At 41.5% G+C, this 20129-nt stretch overlaps 1 long non-coding RNA gene across 1 annotated transcript in view; it reads left to right on the forward strand.

The window, feature by feature from the left end:
* The window catches only part of LOC116281949 (uncharacterized), a 252971-nt gene extending 235298 nt beyond the window's left edge, over positions 1-17673 (forward strand). Inside the window, exon 4 of the long non-coding RNA XR_004191428.2 lies at positions 17575-17673. This is a non-coding gene — a long non-coding RNA (uncharacterized lncRNA). The remainder of the gene's footprint in view (positions 1-17574) is intronic.
* The last annotated feature ends 2456 nt before the right edge of the window (positions 17674-20129 follow it).

The following is a 20129-nucleotide window of genomic DNA, read 5'->3' on the forward strand; positions in this document are numbered from 1 at the left end:
TAGTTGACAAAAATGTTATGATCTGAAGCTTGCAAGAACCTAATTCTATATTTCCTCTGGGAGCAATGGCTCAGTGTTTACTTACACAGTATTCATGGTGATACAGAACATAAATACTGTGAATAATGAGGGTAGACTTCATTCCTAAGAAGAATTTAAAAATGCATTTTATATTTTTGCTCCAAATTTATGTTTCCTGCAGTTCCATTCCATATTAGCAGGCCATGAAGAGTTATTTCTCCACAGAATGTGTGGCTGGAATTGCCATTAGGAAGATTGGCGCCATTCTACAGCCCAGCTGTAGACCTGGGCCAAGCCAGCCCAGGAGAGCAAGAAAGTACATACGTGTAATGTGACTGTGCATTTCTCACTTGCTGAGTTATCTATGAGATCTTGGAGCCTGGGACAAAGTAAGGCTTTCCCAAGGGAGCATGCAAATGTGCATATGGGCAGTTTTTTCTCTTTAAAGAAAATATTCAGTAAATGTCAACTTTGTTCTCAACTTTGTAGTTTACTTCATGATAATGTGTTGCAAGAAGAAGGGACAACACTGCATTACAGATGTTCCGCTTCCATGATTTAAAAAAAGTCAGTTTATGAGGAGGATTCATACTAAGTATAATCAACAGCACACCAAGTCTTCTGCCAATCAGAGCATTTCTGGATAATAAGCATCAAATCTCAGTAATGTGGATGCTCTTTGTTCTCCACGAACCATCCAAAGGATCTAAAACGAGAACAAAACTGGAGAAGAGAACAAAGACTTCATCTGGAGATGGCAGATACATCCCATCTTGTGGGCCAACTGTCTTGTGGCCATTGATTGGCAGTGATTACAGGCAAAAGTGTGTTGAAAAGGAATCTGAGGCCAAATCCAGGCTCAGTGGTGCATCATGACATGATTGATTAGTAATGTCTGCTGTGGGTGAGGAGGGGTGTAGCATATGTGCCATGTATTTGCCCTCTGTAAGTTAGAGCAGCAGAGCTTCAGCAGAAGAATCCCTCTCTCACTATGTTATAATAGAATCATGTCTGGCTTGGTGATTTCTCTCAATGCTGTGCTTAGCTATGTTGCCTCATATAGAGTAAAAGCTCAATAAACAGTTGCTAAATGTATAAGTATGTACTTTTATACCAGTGAATGTAGAGGGGAGGGGAGGGAAGGAAGGCAAGTTTTTCAGGCCTCTGAAGTAGAATGGGGACAGCAGTTTGAGGTCACAAAGTCTTCCAATTTAACTTGAAATCCTGCCCCATAGGTGGCAGCCTCCGTTGCCTTCACTTAAGGCCACTTAAAGACACAAAATGTTGCAGCTGTCACCAGCACCACCCTTGAATAACAGGCTGAGCTGCTGGAGGCCACAGAGACTCAGCAGGACCCAAGCTTGGGAATAGATTTTCTGATTTTTTTGAGTGCTTAAGACTACAGCTACCCATGGGGCATTATGTAGAAAGAGTCACCACATAAGGGCTTCTGTGATTATTTGTGTCCCTTTCAAGGTCTTGTTTATCAACATAACTGGCCTGTTTCCTAGCAGGTACATTAAGTCTGAACAGAGCCAGCCCATCCATCCTTCTCTAGGTGCCCAGCAGGGCAGAAGGTCACACCTGCAGCTTCTCATCATGATCTGCACAGAAGCCACACAGAGGGAACACATATCTGAACAGGATGGGGACTGGCTCCCGAGGAGTGTCTATGGGACATAGCAGAACCCAGAGGCCAGTTGCAGGAGGGAGGCCCTTCTCCCTCTGCTCTTCAAATTGAATCTAAGCAGTGGTTCCCAGTATGTTACACAAAGTGATCCATATAATTTTGTTTTAAATTACTTAATTTTTTTCATCCTTTTAATGTTATATGTATGTTTTAAAATATGCATGGTATGTCACCCTAGTGGTAAAGTGCATACATAAGAAGTTGACCCTTGAACAACACAGGTTTGCACTGTGCATGTCCACTTATACATGAATTTTTTTTCAGTAGATACTACAGTACTACATGGTGATCCCAGTTGGTTGAATCTGCAGATCTGGAACCAGGGCAGAGTATGGAACTTGGGAAATATATATATAAAACCACTTCTACCTACTTCTCACACTAAATTCAGCACAAGCAACCTTTGAACAGTATCCATAAAAGAAACATAAGAGGACTCTGAAAGGAGCAGAGGGGAAAGTAGACCAGCTAGGAATTTTGAGACCTCAGACATGGTGGTGGAGTTCCTTCAGTTCTTTTTGAAATCACATATCTTCAATTGGGTTCAGGAGAAGCTAGCAAACCTAGAAATGCTAATGGATGCAGACAAAAAAAAAAAAAAAAAAAACCCTGCTGTCTCTCTAACCAAGGGACCAGGAAAGGGGCAGCGTAGCAAGACAGGGCATCAAAACACCACGAAACAAATCTGTGACCCATTAGCAAAGGCCCCATTAGCAAAGGCCAAGTGGAGAGCCTAAATATGCACCCTGACCAAGAGGGGAACAGTAAGGAGGTGAGATGCCTTTCCTTACCAGCCATGGTGGTATCAGTGGAAGCTTAATGGGGAGCCTGGAACATTAACCCTCTAGCATTAATGAGGAACCCCCTAACCCCTAAATAGAGGCTGAGTGGAGAACTTGGGCTTCCATCCCTACCTGCAGTAATGAGGTAATGTGGAATCAGAGGAGGCTTGCTGAAAAGAAGACTTAAATAAGAACCAAAGTCTCATAATATAATAGAATAATGTCTGGGATACAAGTGAAAATTACTCATTATACCACGAACTAGGAAAATCTCAATGTGAATGAGAAAAGATAATGGACAGATGCCAACACCTAGGTGACACAGATGTCGGAATCATCTGACAAGAATTTTAAAGCAGCCAATATTAAAATACTTCAGTGAGCAATTATGAACATGCTTGAAACAAATGAAAAAATAGAAAGTCTCAGCAAAGAAATAGACTGTTTCATAAAAATTTAAAGAAAAGAAAAGTTATAAAGAAGAACCAAATGGACATTTCAGAACTGAAAAATACAATAATGGAACTCAAAACAAAACAAAACAAACAAAACCCAATGGATAGGCTCAACAGCAGAATGGAGGTAATGTTTCTACATGTCACGAGAACCAGTAACCAGTAAAATGTCAATACCAGTCGGCTGTGCTAAGTTATGTGATCATGTATGTATAATGTATAAATTTAGAATAAAATTCTAAAAAAATGTTCAGGCAACCCAGATGAAGGCAGGGAAAAGGAAACAGAAATGAGAAACAGAGGAAACAAACAGAAAACAAAAATAATTTCACACTTAAACCTTAACATGTTAATAAATACATTGAATTGAAAGGTCTAAATGCACCAATTAAAACTCAGAGATTGGTAGTGGATTAAAAAACATGATACAACTACATGCACAAGAACTTAGTTGAATTATAAAGAATAAAAGTAAAAGGATAGAAAAATGATATATTAGTAATCAAAAGAAAGCAGAGCAGGAATGGCTATCTTAACATCAGATAAGAGACCAGAGCTAAGAAAATTATTAGGGACAAAGAGAGGCATAACGTAATGGTAAAAGCATTGCCAACCAAGAAGTCACAGAAGTTCTAAGTATATATGCACCTAACAACAGAGCTGCAAAAGATGCAAAACAAAAAATTGATAGAATGGAAAAGAGAAATAGACAATGCACGATTGTAGGTGAAAACTTCAACCTCCCTCTCTTCAATGATTAATAGAACTGTGAAGGAAAAACCGGGCTGGTCTAACAAGATAACTCACAAGTCTAGGAATGTGAAGGAGAGGCTGGGCTGGGCTAACAAGATAACTCACAAATCTAAGGATTGGAATACTGATCTGAGTTCTGCTAGACTAACTTGTAAATCTAAGTTAATTAGTGTTGGTTTGCTGTTCATGTTTTTTTTACTAGCCAGCTGGGTTTTCAAAGATACATATCTGGCTTTGGAATGTTGGTTTGCTGCCTCCCCGCCTCCACTTTTGTGATGATAATGCTGCTAAAGCTGTTCCATGCCTATTGGCCTAATACCCCAAGCTTGTACTTTACCCTATAAAACCTCATGCGCATGTCTTGGAGGTGCTCAGAGCTTCGGAGCAGAAACCCCTCTGAGCCCGCCGGCGTAATACATCTGAGTACTCCAACCCTCCGAGTGGTGCTTGTTTCTTGACTGGCCTGTCGTTTCCGTAACAGAACAAGTCAAAAATCAGCAAGGATATAGAAGAACTCAGCACCATCAGTCGGCAGGATCCAATCAACATAGAACAGTCTGCCCAACAGCAGCAGAGTACACATGTTTCTCAAGTGCCCAGGGGGCATTCACCAAGGTAGGCCATATCCTGGCCATACAACAAACCTCAAGAAAGTTAAAAGGACTGACATCACAGAGGGTATCCTCTGACCACACTGAATCATCAAACTAGAAATCAATTACGGAAAGATAATGGGAAACCTCTAAACACATGGAAACTAAACAGTGCAGTTCTAAATAATCCATGAGTCAAAGAGGAAATCTCAACAGAAATAAAAATATATGTTGAACTGAATGAAATATAAGTAAATAAAGTAGGATAAAAATTTCATGTATAATTACAGTGGAAAGTACAGAGAAAAGACTAAGAAAATCATCCCTACAAGTAAACAGTATTTGCTTCTCCCCCCCCAAACAAAACAAAATGAAACAAACAAATAAAAAACAAAAACCAAGAACCAAATAAACAAACACAAGAACAAAAGAAAAACCACTGGCAGAGCAGTGTGCCAAATCCTGGCTCACATTCCTCTTTCCTAGACACACAGAATACTCTGCCCCCAACTCTCTCTCCTGGGGCATCAGTCATGATTATAGCAGGAAACAAAAGATACATTCAAAGTAGCATCAACCAAGGAGGTTTAATTAAAGAGCTATTTATAAAGGTTGGGTGGGGTTGAGGGAAACCGCAAGGGATGTTATAGTGCCCAGCCGCAGAGGACAATAGGACTGTGACTAATCTGAGGCCTGAAGGGGCAAGTGCAATCATGGTTATACATCCCGGACACAATGAAGGGTGTAGAGAGAACCACCAAAAGAGAGCTGTGACCTTTTGTCAAGTTGCTCAGGGGAGGAAGCTGGAAAAGTAAATCTCCCCCACTTCTGCCTCCCCTGGTCTTCTGCCTGGATCTCTATTGTCCAAACTCAGCTGGAAGCCAGAGGCATGAGTGTCCCTGTGATCTGTAATCCATACAGATTAGCCTCTCCTGGGAAGAAAACAAGTGGAGAAAGGTAGATCACAGATTTCTTTCTTGGTGGTGGGGGCAAATAGGAAGCTATTAGGGTGGCAAAGGGACCTAGAAATTAGGTGACAATGTTTAAAGTGGCAGCATTACAAGATGGACTACTTGGAGGTGAGTTGCCAAAAGGAGCCACCCAATTGCCAAATGACTATGATGGGAGTGAGAAATAAACCTTTATTATATTAAGCCACTGAGATTTGGGGTTATTAGTTAAAGCATCTAGTGTTAATTACTGTGACCAACACACCCAATAAAAGTCTGAGTCTCAAATTCTGTGTGGAGTCACATGTTAAACACACAGTGTAGTGCTCAGGAGTAATTAAAAAGTGATTCCAGTATTTACCTGTGTCTCGAAAAACACAAAACGTACAATGGGGATACAATTCATAATTTTAGTAACTCCCTTTTAAACCTATTTTATCACCAATACAACCCTTCTTTGCCTAGATACTCATAACTATCTTCTCTTGAAAACTTCCCTCAACTCCCAGTCTGTGCAGGATTTGTTCTTACTAATCCCTGTTCCCTCCCATGCCTTTATCATGTAGGTCACTTAGCCTCTCCCTCTGTTGTCCCCATCCCCTCTTTAGTCTCTCTCTTATCACAGAAGATACCTGAATCTGGTTGCCTAATACAGAGGGGTGTGTAGGGCTTAAATAAAATTAAGGTAGGGAAATTAAGGTAGGGAATCCAGGGACAAGGTTAAAACACAGGCCATGTGCTTGTGGCAGGCTGGCTGCTCTTCGAATGAGACAGAGTCGACATGTCGTGTGTTTATTAGGGAGAACACTTTGGATCAACACCTGTGGAAGGGAGAGGGCGGAAGCTGGGTGGGCAGAGGGAAAGCCACACTGTGACACGGGAGCTCCGGAGCCCATGCGGTCCATCAGACCTGTCCTGCTTTGGGCCAAAATGGCTTGGCCTTTATGGGCCAAAATGGCTTGGCCTTTATCCCCCTGCCTCCATCTGACATTGATGTGTGACTTTGGGTGAGGCAATTCCTGAGAGGGCTGACAGCTCAAGGCTGCCTGCTGACAGCTCTCCCAGCAGCTGGAACAGTAAGTCCTGCCTTGTATGGAGACCTGGGCATCAGGTCTCACATCCATCACTGTGCAGAGGGTCTGTGAATGGGTGAGTGGTGGGTTGCAGCTCTGGCTCTGAGCTGTCTGCAGCTTCTGTGGTCATCACTACTGTATAGACATTGCTGTCATTCCTTCCATGTTCTTCATTCCTTCCTTGAGGCTCTTATACCGTGCTACATTTGCCACTTTCTAGAAGAACCACATCAAAATTCTCTTCTTCCAAGAGGCCTGGATGTCTGACCATCGGCCCCTTCCGTTCTCCTGACCCAGTGCTGCTGGGCCTGCTGCATGGGAGCTGCAGCCCCAGAGGGGTTTCCCGGGGCTTTCTGAGTTGCAGGGTTATAGAGAAGTGTGTTGCTGGTCTTGCTATAATTCATTGATTTCTCATTATTATTAAAGAATGGGGTAATGGCTGTAGTCATTGCCAGGACTTATTTACAGCTCTCTCTGTCCCGATTGTTAGCCTCAGATTGCACTCTGGGGCTGTAGATAACTTGCTGGCCCTCTGAGCTGATTGTTTTGCCTGATTGTATATCATTAGGGCCTGAGCAGCAATGGCTTTTTAATTTCTCTTTTTCCAGTGAGCCTGATTTTTCATTTCTTTCAATGGCCCAGACCTGCCCTTTGTAAGCTTGGGAATAGAGCCAAGGGGGATAAATGCTATGGAGCCCTAAGGCATGTCTCTGCTTTGGTTTGAAACCCAGCTCAGACATGAACTGCCTGTATGAACTTGGACAAGTTTCTTAATCCCCATACACCTCAGTTTTCTCACCTGTAAGATAGGGATAATGGTACTTACCAAGTATAGTTGTTGTGAGGGGGAAATCTCATATCATGTGCTTAGAACCGTACCTGACACTAGAGCAGTGTCTCTGGTGTGGTTGTCCTTATTGCTACCTCCATTTTTTCTTATGGGAAAAGTGAAGGTCAGATTGAAATGAATGATTCTGATCGGCTGGTGGTAGCTTTTCCATATGAACTCCTTCACCAACTTTCTTTTGGCACATTTCCTCCACCTTACCCCTGGACGTGATATAGTAATAAAACTCTGCATCCATTCTAATTCCAACACCAATGGCAATGCCCTATGAGCTTGCTGAGTCCTTGATTCAATTTGACTGTCTTCTTGCTGATGCCAATATTCATTTGCTCTGGCCCTTCTGAATCCCCCAGATAACTGATCTATGATGGGAACCACCCAGACTCAGGCAAAAGGTGTGAAATTGTTCAAGGGAGTCGTTTCTAGAAAGTTACCAATATTTAATGAATGACTCCCTCCATATCTCCAGCCTTGTTTCTTATCACGTATGCTCCGTTTTGCTGGACATTTCATGCTCAGAACCTCTGACCATATGTAGAGGCTGTATTCTTCTGTCTGTAAATCTCTTCTTTCCATTACCCTGTCTTCACTTGCCTGATTTCTACAGTCCACCATACAGTTCAGGTCTTCCCTTACTGAACTTCCTCCTCAAGATTGCCAGGTCTTCAGATTTCTATGGAAAATAGTCAGATCTCAATGCTCCATTCACTGCTTTTTCAGCATCTTTTTAAACTCCCAACATCACAGGTTAGACAGGGATTATCCAGGAATCATGGGTATGAGGAGGAAAGGAAGTCCTACTTACCCGGGACTGGAGGTTTTATAATAGAGACCTCTGTGCTTCATGGTTTTGTATATCAGCTCTATATGTATTGAACGTGAATTCTACTTATCCACCCATCCATCCATCCAATAACAAAATGTTAATTGAGAGTAATACAAACCCAAATCAGGGGAAAGGTGAATCCCTGTCTTCAGTGATCTCATAGCCCAACATAGGAGAAGTGTATGTACAAAGATTATAGAATAAATAAACATTCAATTAGTATCACATGATTAAGGTTTTACAGAAGAACAAAACAGCTTTTCTGACAGAGGTACTAGGGGAAGGAATCTTTGACAGAGAATATGGTACCTTAGCTTGACCTGGAAGGAAGAGTAGGATTTCAACAGGTAAGAGTGGAGATGGATCCTTCCAGGCAAAGGAAGGAGCATGGGCAATGGCACCAGTGTACCACTGGAACGTTTCATACATCCATATGTAGCCTGAAGGCAGTAGTGGGAAGTGAGGCTAGAAAGCTGGTTTTCACAATAAAGGGAAAAGCTAGATAAGAAGTATAGACTGCATATGATAGGAGATACCGAATTATTGAAAAGTTCTGATGTTGAGTGACATCAGCAGAGCTGTGCTTTGGGCAGATTTATTTGGCAATGTTGCACATAATTTATTTTAGGAAAAGACTAAAAGTAGATGAAAGACTCTGAGGTGGAGAGTGACATGTCTGGCTGGACTAACCTGTCAGCATGGGCTACGTTGGAGAGAAGGGCATGAGGGTGTTAAAGAAGCCAGATGCATACAGCTTAGATGTCAGGGTTGAAGGAAGTTTCAAATTCAGCAAACAGAGAGTTGATGAGACCCTGATAGAATAGCCAGTTTTGGAGGAAGATGCTGAATTTCACTTTAGAGATAGGAGTTAGAAGTGTCAGCAAGAGCTTCCAGATGGAGGAGTCCAGCTGCAGTGGGAATTGTGTGGCTTGAACACAGGAGCATGGTCAAAGTTGGTGCCAGAGTTTGGATTAATTTCAATAAGAGCTTGTAGGAAAGAAGAGCAGAGAGACAAAAAGCTGATGGTTCTGTTCTTCAGTGTGTTGACTTCTTTATCTTGCGAGGGATCTATTAGCTTTCCTGCCCTCAAGAGAAGGTGAAACCAGTTGCCTCCGTAGAGTGGTTGAGACATCCAGAAACATCCAGTGTGGAATAGCTTTCTTCCACCATGAGGCTGGAACATGGATGCAAAGTATTTTCTTTACTAATCACAGGTTACTTCTTCTGACCAACCAGTTAGTGTATCCAGATGACAGCATCCTTCCTGTCCCACTCCCCTGAGATAGATGGTGAAGAACTAGAGTGTTATTTCAAATACCGTGTCTTTCTGGAGTCCCAGAGGGAAACAAACACACTAGAGTTGTGTGACAACCTAGAAGATAGGAATGCCAGATGAAAGTGAGACCAAGTCTTGAGGCATACAGCAGTCATAGACCACTCCATTTTCTCTGGAGACTGGCTGAGATCATTGTCCCTGAGTCCTTGGGAGTTTACGGTTTTGTATTAAATCTATGTGTTTCCTTTTGATGAAGTATTTTATGATGGGCATTGTAAATTACTCTAAGGAAACTTTTTAGTCAGCAAGAATTTTATGACAATGATAAATTTGGGCAATGTCTTTTTAAGTGTCTCTGTGAATGAACACTTTCTAAATTTCCCCAGGTTCTAGTCAAAGATAGGGCCTACTGGTGATTATTTTTGTACTTTCCATGTCTCAAGTGACTTCTTTTATTAAGATTCCCAAGAATAAGACTTATGATTTATCCTGATGACATATTAACAGCTAGTGATACCAAATACATTTTTCTTTCTTATGTACCAGAAAGTATATTCTTGCCTTCAGCCTTTGGGGTACAATGAATTTTTAAAAGTTCTCTGGTGTTTTTCTTCAACATTGAACATTTCTTAGCTTTGTAAGTTATCGAAATAGTTAGAGGGTCTGGAGAGAAAAAGAAACAGAAATGAAGATAGAATGATGTCTTATTGACAAGACATAAGAAAAGATGGAAGTCATCCTGTGGTTTTCATTTATGAAATGATTGAATTGGATCAATATTAGGGTGAATCCCATTAAGGGATAAAAAGGCCCACCCCTCCCCCCAAATTGCACTCAGCCAAAATCATTTGATTCAGTGACCACACTTAAATATTTACAGCATGAAAGAGAGCACAAAATTTACCCTAAAAATCATTTTCAGGGTAGTTTCATTTGTAAAAGAAACAAAATTATTTGAATTTCACAGGGTCCTTTATTGTTTATCTTCTTAGATGTGTTTACAGCGGAAAAAGCAATCAAATCACTGGCCACTTCAGGTTTTCCCAAGAGTAGATGAGTCATTCATGACTCATTAGAGAAGGGAAGCATCTTTTATCTTTGGAAAACAAAGCAAAACAAAATTTTTCTTCTTTCATATAACATAATTTGTCTTCATCCTCTGTATGCAAGCCCTCACATTTGAATTCTGAGGTCTTAAGAGCAAGTTAAAAATATACAACATGCCCTCTGAGTATTTCATAAGCACCATCTCCACACAACTAGTTAAGAATTTTCATGTAGAAACAGGTATCATTTTGACCTTGAAATTTTAGTTTGGGTCCTTATAAATAGAAGCTAAAAATACATGAGGACAAAGGAAAAACTAGTGAAACAACAGGATTTATGTATGTAGGTACTGGCTCCTTGATGATTCTTTTCTAAAGAGGATGACCCCTCCTTTTTAGGGGGATAAAAGGACATAGTGTAGAAATGCAAAAATGTGCAGTGGAATTTGAATTTACTCTCACATCTCTTGATATGCCCAACACCAGACTGTTGATCTCTGTAGAGGAAACTATCTGGATTTGTGCACAGAAAAGAAGTTCTGGCACAAGTTCTTGACATAAAATTGCTGCTCTCCTGATATTTGTTGAGTAAATCAGCTCATCAAAGTAGTTTTGAATGGGTTGGAGTTTAAATTATTATATTTTGTACTGAATAGAATAGATACATGAATAAGTAGATGAGGGAATATATGAGCCATTCTTCTGGGACATCAAGGGGGCCAAAGACACTGATCTGGTAGCTTTTCCAAGCAAACTGGTAGATGCTGTTGAGTCTCCAAAGTCTCTGTAGTTGGCTGGATGTTCTAGAACTCATTTGAATGAACTAGAACTGATTTGAAAGCTGTAGAGCTCATCTTGTCAATATTCATTGATTGCACATTTATCCTTATCTTCTTAGTTCTACTCCTTCAGTAGAGTTGGTGGTCCTTCAAGATAGTCATTGAATAAATTCTTCTAGTTTTGCATTTTTATTGTTAGTACACTAGGGGTTCCTTGACCAGTTGCTGCCCAGCTGGTACCTTCCTCCCCTGCATCCTTTTTCTTCCTCACCACCTGTAACATATGTGACATCTCATCCATTTCAGATCAGTGGTGAGCTAGTGTGTGTAGAGTGTACTGTGTCCTCCATAACAATGACCGGAGGTGGAACACTGATGTGAAGTGGTGGGTTTGGTGCAGAAGTCAAAATGCAAATCCAAGGCAAAGGTGGTCTTGGGAAACAAAACAGATAATGGAGCCCAGTCCAATTCCAGGCTTAAGGTCTAAAATCAGAGTGTGAAAGAAGCATCCCATGGAGTCTAAATGACCTTTGACAGTCCTTTGAAGTGCTCATAAAGTTCTGCATATGTGGCCTCTTTTGATCACACTGGGTACCAACCTGATGTTTCCTGACAAGCCACTTGTGGCCAGTGTTCCTCCAGGGTCTCTCTCTCACCACCCCCTCCCCACCCGATCCCTTTTACCCCATCCTTTCCACCCTTCTTCTCTCCTTCCTCCTTGGTCACGTACAGATATTTGAATTTGCATGAAGTGACTCTGTGATGCTAGACCCTGGGAACTGGGCAATAAAGTCAGGAAATACTTAGAAAAGTAAGAAACAGTTCATGAACAGTTGGCCTGCAAAACAGGGTTAGGAAGACAGATTGAGTGTTTGACTTGATGTGGCAGAACAAAGAAGGATGGTAGTATCCTCATCCAAGCCCCACAGAGACTGAGCAACAAGGACATGGAGAGTAGAGATGGGAGACAGTGTTGGGGGCTGTGCACTCTCCCAGGACCCCTCTCCCCTCTCTCTGGAATTGCATGCTATTTGCAGGATTTCCTGACTTACATTTTTATAAAAAGGAGTATTGAAAGGGTTTCCTGTAATTCAAGATTCTTGTTTACAATTCTCATTGACATACTCAAATTGAGTCACCGATTTAAAAACAAGTTCGAAATATGTAGATACTGATAGGCATATGCAGAATAGATAAATAAGATTATACTGTATAGCACAGGGAAATATATACAAGATCTTGTGGTAGCTCACAATGAAAAAGAATGCGGCAATGAATTTATGTGTGTTCGTGTATAACTGAAAAATTGTACTCTACACTGGAAATTGACACAACATTGTAAACTGACTATAATGCAATAAAAAAAAGAAAAAACAAACAAAAAAACACTTCCAAGACATACCACCTGAGAATGCCAATTATTTGCTGTTTTGAGATTAAATTATAATGTGATTTAATAATAATAATAGCATAAATGTTAGAAATGAAAAAGGATAAATATTCCATTCTAACATAGTAGCTCTTTTTATTATTGCATATCCTCCTTCTTTCTTCCTTTTTTCCCTCCCTCCCTCCCTTCCTTCCTTTCCTTCTGTCTTATATTTAATCTGTTTACTCTTCTTAGGTACTCTTTTAGGCGCTGGAGATAGAGCATCACAAAACAAAGATTTCTGCCCTCCTGGAGCTTACAGATACTAAACAACAGACATAAAAATAAAGAAATTAAATAATGTGGTAGAAGGTTTACATTTTATTGGACAAAAGAAAACATTACCTGGGATAATACGACATGGGATTGCCTGGGGGGAAGGGACAGGTAATGGAATTAAGGAGACTGTTCAGGGCCAGTAACCTGTGAGCCAAGCCTTCAAGGGGCAGAAGAAGGTCACCGTGTGAACGTATGAAGGGAGAGCTTGGAGAACCACCACCACTAAAGCCTTGATGTAGGAGCTTACCTGGAAAATTCCAGGAATGGCAAAGAGGCCTGGGTAGCTGGAGCAAAATGAGTAAGGGAAAAGTATATAGAAAAGGAGGTCAGAAAGATGAGATGGGGCCCCATCATGTAGGACCTTGAGGGCTTTGCCCCTCCGTCCAAGTGGAGTTGAGCTGAGAAGCTGTGTAAAACTGACTTACACATTTAGGGCATCCCTCTGGCTTTTCTGTGAAGAGGAGATGGAGGCAGGGCAAGGGTGGCAGCAGGGAGACCAGTTGGGGAGCCACTGTAGTAACTGAGGCAAGAGATGAAGGCTACTGGGCCAAGGTGGAGCAGTGGCCCACACATACCTGTTCCATATGGTTGTAGACCTAATAGACAGCACTGGAAATCAGCAGGCCAGAAACCCCAGCAACTTCGCTGTCAGTCTTCCTCTTAGCATTCCTATAAAAGACCATGTAGTTAACAGTGGGACTCAGAATCTGGGAGGGAGCATGTCTTGGAGAGTTTTGCTGACCCATTGCCTGAAAGTTGTCTAGAAGAGAATATATATGCATTTATTAAATTTCTTCTAATGAACATATTATTGAACTATTAGTATTATTGTTTGCTGCTTTGTCCATTTACCTTTATAGAATCTGGTAGACTAAATGTGCTTGAGATTATGAGAATCTTTTCTGCCTAATTTATTTTATAAACTGCAAATGTAAATCATACAGCTCTCACGCAATTTCTGTTGAGAGGGTATCAGGGATGTTGCTGTAATTGAGACATTTTAACTTGCGGGGGAGGGGGGCGCCTGAGGAACCGCGGAGTCAGAATGCCATTTCAATTTTTTAAAAAGATGTTTTTAGTTTTAAAAATAATTTCCAGAGTGTCATTTTTGTAATTTTAATTTCAATTTATAGGCTAAACATTGCAATGAGCTTTGGGGGGTATTGCAGCTTGCTTTGGGTCTTTGTCTGCTAATGCTTCTATTATTGCATCCATAGTGAAATGAGAACATTAAAAAAAATCTTCTGACATAAGCATTTTCTAACTGCGTCCTGTTATGAGCACCAAACACTCCAGGGAAGCTTGTTTTCGTTGTTGTTTTGGGGAGTGATGTTGTGGTGGTAGTGGTAGTTTTACTTTACATCTTTTCCACTTTTTTCCATGGCAAGCAGAACAAGGTATGGGTCTGTGGACCTTGATTGTGAAATACTAGAAATGGAATAAATCTTAAAGATGACCTAAAAAAATATTAAAACAAAAAAAAGATGACCTAGCCTAAGTCTTACATTTTTCAGATGGGGAAACTGAGGCTTAGGCTTGTAATGTAACTCGATGAAGAGCCAGTACTTACACTGTATTTTCCTGATCTTATTAAAATATGGATTGTATCATACCCTACTGTAGTCTGAGTCTGACCATGTAAGGTGAGTGATGTCTAGGTTAATGGAATTCTTGTGGGGTTTTATTATGAATTTATTTTTTATTATTATGAATTTTATTTTTGCTGCAGTATCCTGTTGAAAGAACAATTCTTTAGGTTGATGGCACACATTCAGCTCAAAAAGGGCAAAAGAGATGGAGTTTAAAGCAACCTTTCTCTCCCCGTAGTTAGGATGCTAGACAAATGATGAGGGAAATGATTTTCTCAAAGAGAAGATGCTCAGTTTCGTCTTCCTGAGGTTGAAGTGGGATGTTCTGTCTTGCTGTGTGCTGTCTTTCTGTAGAGATTGACCGAATCCTCCCTGCTAGGGAACCACAGACTTACAATTCAACGCTCGCAGGGAGAGTCACACCTCTCTGTAATAGATGGTAATGACTATAATAAAACAAGGCTGCAGTTCAGAGAACAGGAAAGTATCACTGTTGGCAATAGGGGTGTAAACGTGATCCAATTAATGGTCAAACCAACAGGCTCAGGCAGCCATGCAAAATGGAATAAACCCCAAATCAGGGCCCCGAAATGGGGTGCAAATTTGGGTGTTGCATGCTCTCTAGGTGATCTTGGACAAGATGTTAGGCCTCTGTTTCCTCATGTGTAAAATGAGAATTATAGTGCATATCTTGCCAGCTGCAGAGTGAGAGAGAAGAGTTCAGTGTGACATCTGGTGGCATCTATAAGGCCTACTGTGGAAAGAGCTTCTTTGGCCTGACCACAACCCTCAGACATCAGCCTGCTCAGGAGTTGTCTCCTCTGGAGAGCATCACTTTGCCCAGAGTCAGCCACATCCAATGACTGATTCCTATAGGAGCTGTAAAGGCCTGGCCCCTCACACCATCCTGGGACAATGCTGAAGAGCCATCCTAGCTTTACAGCTCCCCACGGGGTCATCTGAGGTCTTTGTGGAGCATCTTAGCTCAGCTTCCTCCTATGCTCAATCCTGTTTCTATCCTGTCCCTTGCATAGGTGGCAATTCTGTAAGCACTTCCTGAGAAACCCACTGTGTGTTCTTCTCCACCTCAGAGACTGCGTCCCAGAGACCCCAACCTATGACAATGACCATATATGTATAAAAGTGTGTATATAAGGACGTGCGTCAAGAATGTTTCCACTGCTGTCTCTGTCAGTCCCTCCTGAGAATGACCACCCCTCTGATAGCCCACCTTGCCCTGGATATTCTCTTCATTCTGCAGTTCTCATCATTCTCTACCCCGTCAGCATTTACTGGCCACTGAATTTTAAATTCTGTCACCTTCTTTTGGGAGTGGTCTGTGTGTCCAGGTGCAGGAATGGAGGGTGGAGGTAGTGGTGCTGGTGACCAGACCAGGCATTTCAGCAGTCTTTGGTTCAGAACTTAGCAATTCAGATGAATAGTTTCAAAGAATTAAATGTTTTCTTCCTATTTTTATCTTTAACCATTTATCAACTAGTTGAGTAGATTTCTAATGATAAACAATTCGTTTTCAAGTATTCAAGACCCCAACCAAGTCAAAAGTAAATTTTATTTTTAAAGGCACAACCTGAATTTACATCAATGTGTTGGCTGTATTTTGCTTTGAATGATGGAATTATAGGTCATATTTTTCTGGTTTTCACTGTTTCTATTTCCCCCCCAAATTTTCTTTTTTTCCCCCCAAATTTTCTAAATAAAGAACACATACTACTTTTGTACATGAAAAAAAAATGTTTTATTAAGAAAATCCCATCACTATATTCCTGGCAGCTATGTTAAGATAATCTTAAATGCTTCTGACCTCTGTGAAACGAGCACCCTGTTTGAACCTGGTGGTAGGACTTGAGGGCTTTCTTGTCAAGGCAGAATCATTAGAGGACAGGGCATATTTCATGCTACAGCTCATAATCTCAGAAAATTGACTTTTTTCAGTGCAAATTATTGAAAAAATGTGAGCATCGCAGGCTGGGTTGGGAAATTTCATCTCCCTTTTTACAGATGTTCACTAACATAACAAAACGTTAGTGAATGTTTAGCCTGTACCCTTGTCTGTTCTAAGCAGAGACTGAATAAAAATATGTCAGAAGTAAGCCAACTAGACTAGGAAGGCATTTTCATCCAGAAAAAAAAAAAAAAAAGATGTGAAATATGCGGTCACCAAAGAAGGGCCACCGTGTTTTATTTTGCAATTATGAAAATTTGTCTCTTTTGACAAGTGAAATGAATTAAGGCACTCAGGCATGGGGAAAAAGTTGAATTGTCTGAAAATTAAATCAAAGTAAAAATGAAAAATATAAATGGGTGTTTCATATTCACTAACATGGGAGTCATCTTTTAGATCTGACATTTTGAAGCAATCCCCGAGAAACTTGATAGCTCATACCTCTGAGTAAATTATAGTCCTGAGCAGTGTGGAAATAATTGAGAATGTTTGTTGTTTTTAAATAAATGCAATAAATCTGGAATAGCGTCAGTGGTCTAGAGTATAAGGAGCACCATTTTATCCCCTGAGATGTGTGATGTGCTGAGATCTATATCACAGGGAGACACGTATATGCAGACATAATGGGTGTGACAGGACCTGGGTTTACACACATGCACATTTATAAGGACAGCAGCATAGAGTTGACCAAAGAGGGAGGATGTCCAACAGAGAGCATGTTTGGCTCCACCATGACCTAGAGGAATGGCCTGGGGCAGGTCATTTCTTTTTAAAACAGAGAAATGATGGTTAAGTCTGTGCCTTCTAGGGGTGCTGGGAAGATTGATGAGCACTAATTCAGTTGCTGCCATTATGGCAGATGCTTAAACATCTTTGACCATCGTGCCTGGCACTGAATAGGTGAGTAGGGCCTCTATGGATGGTAATCAAAAATCCACCTGAGTACTTTTCATAATCTATGTGTGTCTGTTTTACTGTGTCTGCTTCGTGTATATGAGTGTAGTATTGTGTGTGCACATATACATATACTTTATGTGTGTGTGTACCTTGTATGCGTGCTTTGTGTTGTGTATATATACGTATATGCATGGATACAATTTGTGTGTCTGTGTGTGCTCTGTGTGTACTCTGTGCATTGTGTGTGTGTGTGCTTTGGTTTGGGCATATTTGAGAAATGAGGCACCTTCCTGGACTAGCAGTGAACCATTTTTTGTGCCTCATAGGCCTGCAGCTCCGCTGAGGAGAACTCAAGAAGTAAACTTGGTGCTTTGGTTTTTAAATGAGCAACTGAATTGACTGCCTCAGTTCCTGTTCATCCTTAAGAACACATAAGTATAGTATATAATACATATACACGTATGTATTTAAGTTTGGGTATTTTTTAGTCATGACTCAGTAAAGTTTTGGGTACCTTACATGATTTAAAAATGGATAAGCCCACAAAATGCTGTCTTGTGGGTAACTAATGAGGTTGGGAGTCGTGAAGTTTTTAATTAGTTTCATAGTCAAGGCTGATTTATTCAAGACAAAGAAACCCTTTGACCAAACTTGAGTAAAGAGATTCATGATAAGAAACTGAGAGTATAAGAGTAAAAGGAAAAATCTAGCTGTAAGCCTTTGACATCCCTGTCTGTATCTATTCTCCCTTCTTCCCTCCCCTTCTCCCTAGGAAAATGTATCTTCTCCCTTCTCTTGGCTTTACACATCTGCCCCAACTGTCCAATTTTTCTGGTTTTGCATTTTGAGCTGGTTCTTTCTGCTTCCTTATTACACATGGGCACCCAAACGGTCACTCTGCTTGGCCTTCACTGACACCGTTATTCCCTGTTCTCATCCCTGTTTTCTCCCTTCCCAGCAGTTTCACTCTTCACACCCACCTCATTTATCTTTGTGTTTATTCTTCTTCCCCACTGGACCCAGGCTTCATAAGAGCACATGCCATATCTGTCTGGTTTACTCAGCCTCAGAGCCTCCCATGGCACCTGGCACACAAGAGTTGCTAAATATCTGCTAAGTGAATGAATGGATGAACAGCAGACCTACATCCTACATGATTCTTGTGACTCTCTTGTTTTCACTCAGCTAACATTCCTATTGCTTTTTTCTAACAACAGCCCCTCCATTTTCCTTTGATGCCAGGCCCAGCTAATCAGCATATTTCATCCTCTAACTACAAAAAACAGGTTTGAGCTTGGGACCCTAACTAATCCAATGAGACTTAGTTCTAACTTTTACTGGAACTATTAAAAAAAAAAAAAAAGGGTGACTAAGCTGTGAGTCTGTTTCCAGGGCTTCCAGAATCTATTTTGCTGTGCAAGAATGAAGTCAACAGAGGAAAGCATATGCAAAAGTTAGAAAGTTTTGATGAAATTGTTATAGTCCCTGGTTCTAGCCTTACCTGAAACAGAATGCTTCTGGACTTTTCAGTTGCATAATGCAAAGCATTCTTCCCTCTTCTCCCTCAGCTTTTCCTTTTTTAGTAAGTCCATCAGATTTGGGATCCCTGTTCTAAATCTCAGCCTTTTCCATCCTGAATTCACCTGATGGAAAGGCAAGCACTCCCTGGGGCAGGCAGCTGAGAGCAGAGTTTCCCTTGGGATGAGCTAGGGCCCAGCGTAAGTCTCTCAGAGTGTTGAGGGCACTTCTCTGCCAAGTGCCTATGACAGAGAACTGGTGGGGTGAGGTTCATTTTGTTCAAATAATGTTCTAAGAAAATTTTAAAATAAGTTAGGTGTGGGCTTATATTACTTTCAGCCCAAGCATCTTAACTGAAAAAACCCTCCAGGGAAGAGTTAACTTAGAGCTAACTAAGTTGGCCACGATGTGTGCCAAGTTTTCATGAGTCATCCATCCTTGTCCTGGCAGCTGTGGTCAGAGGGTCAACATAAATTTTGCCTCTTCCATGCTCAGTCAGAACATGAAGAAGTTTCTTTCAGGAGGTATGGGATCAAGGAGCAAAAAGAGCAGGAGAAACAATAGGCTTTTCTAGTATAACGGATAGCATCTATTTGAGTCTGTGTTGAAGGCTGAGCTGGTGGTGCAGCAAGGAGTGGTGAAGTCTATGATGCTTAAAAAGGTTTTGGCTGAACTCTCCAGAAAGTTCCTGGAAGAACCCCGAGCCTTCCTGGTTGTAGAGGTAGGAAAGAGGGAACTGAAGGCTGACCTTCCCTCTAGCTTCTTGAAAGATAAAATAGAGGCTGTGTACCTTCACACAGCAAAAGGACTAGGGCATCTTTTCCTTGTCAAGTCCTGTTTCCTCCTCAGTTTTTCCAAGTCTTTGGTTCATTTGACAGTTTCCTTTGTGGGAATGCTCACTTGGGCTTCATACACAGACAGCTTAACAGAACTAACACCCCACTGGGGTCCCAACCTTCCTTTTCCCCATTTCACTTACGGAGGAGGAAAGTGTCGCTGTGGCACATAGCTGAGAACTGAGCACCCCTTGGGGTGGGGCCAAGCCCAGTGGTCTGAGCCCCTTGAAGAGTGGACTGCCTCTAATGAAGTTCCAGTGGGGCACGTTGTTTAGGAGGTGAGGGTTGGGTAGAGGTCCCTAGTAGGTTCAGGTCTTGATAGGCACAGTCATTGGAGCTTTTGCCTGAGAGACAAAAGGACTCCTGTGGGGGCGGGTGCCAAGGCCCTTTAGAGGAGTACAGGGCTGGCTGGGAGGGACCTCAGCTGACCAGGGGCCCCACTGCCTTTCCAGAGGAGAGCAAAAGGAGGGGAGCACCAAGCTTTGATGGCTGGCAGCCCAGGTGGAAGCCCAGCCCTGCCTCCCCCT

Source organism: Vicugna pacos, chromosome 9, assembly GCF_048564905.1.
Source record: "Vicugna pacos chromosome 9, VicPac4, whole genome shotgun sequence".
NCBI classification, from domain to species: domain Eukaryota; kingdom Metazoa; phylum Chordata; class Mammalia; order Artiodactyla; family Camelidae; genus Vicugna; species Vicugna pacos.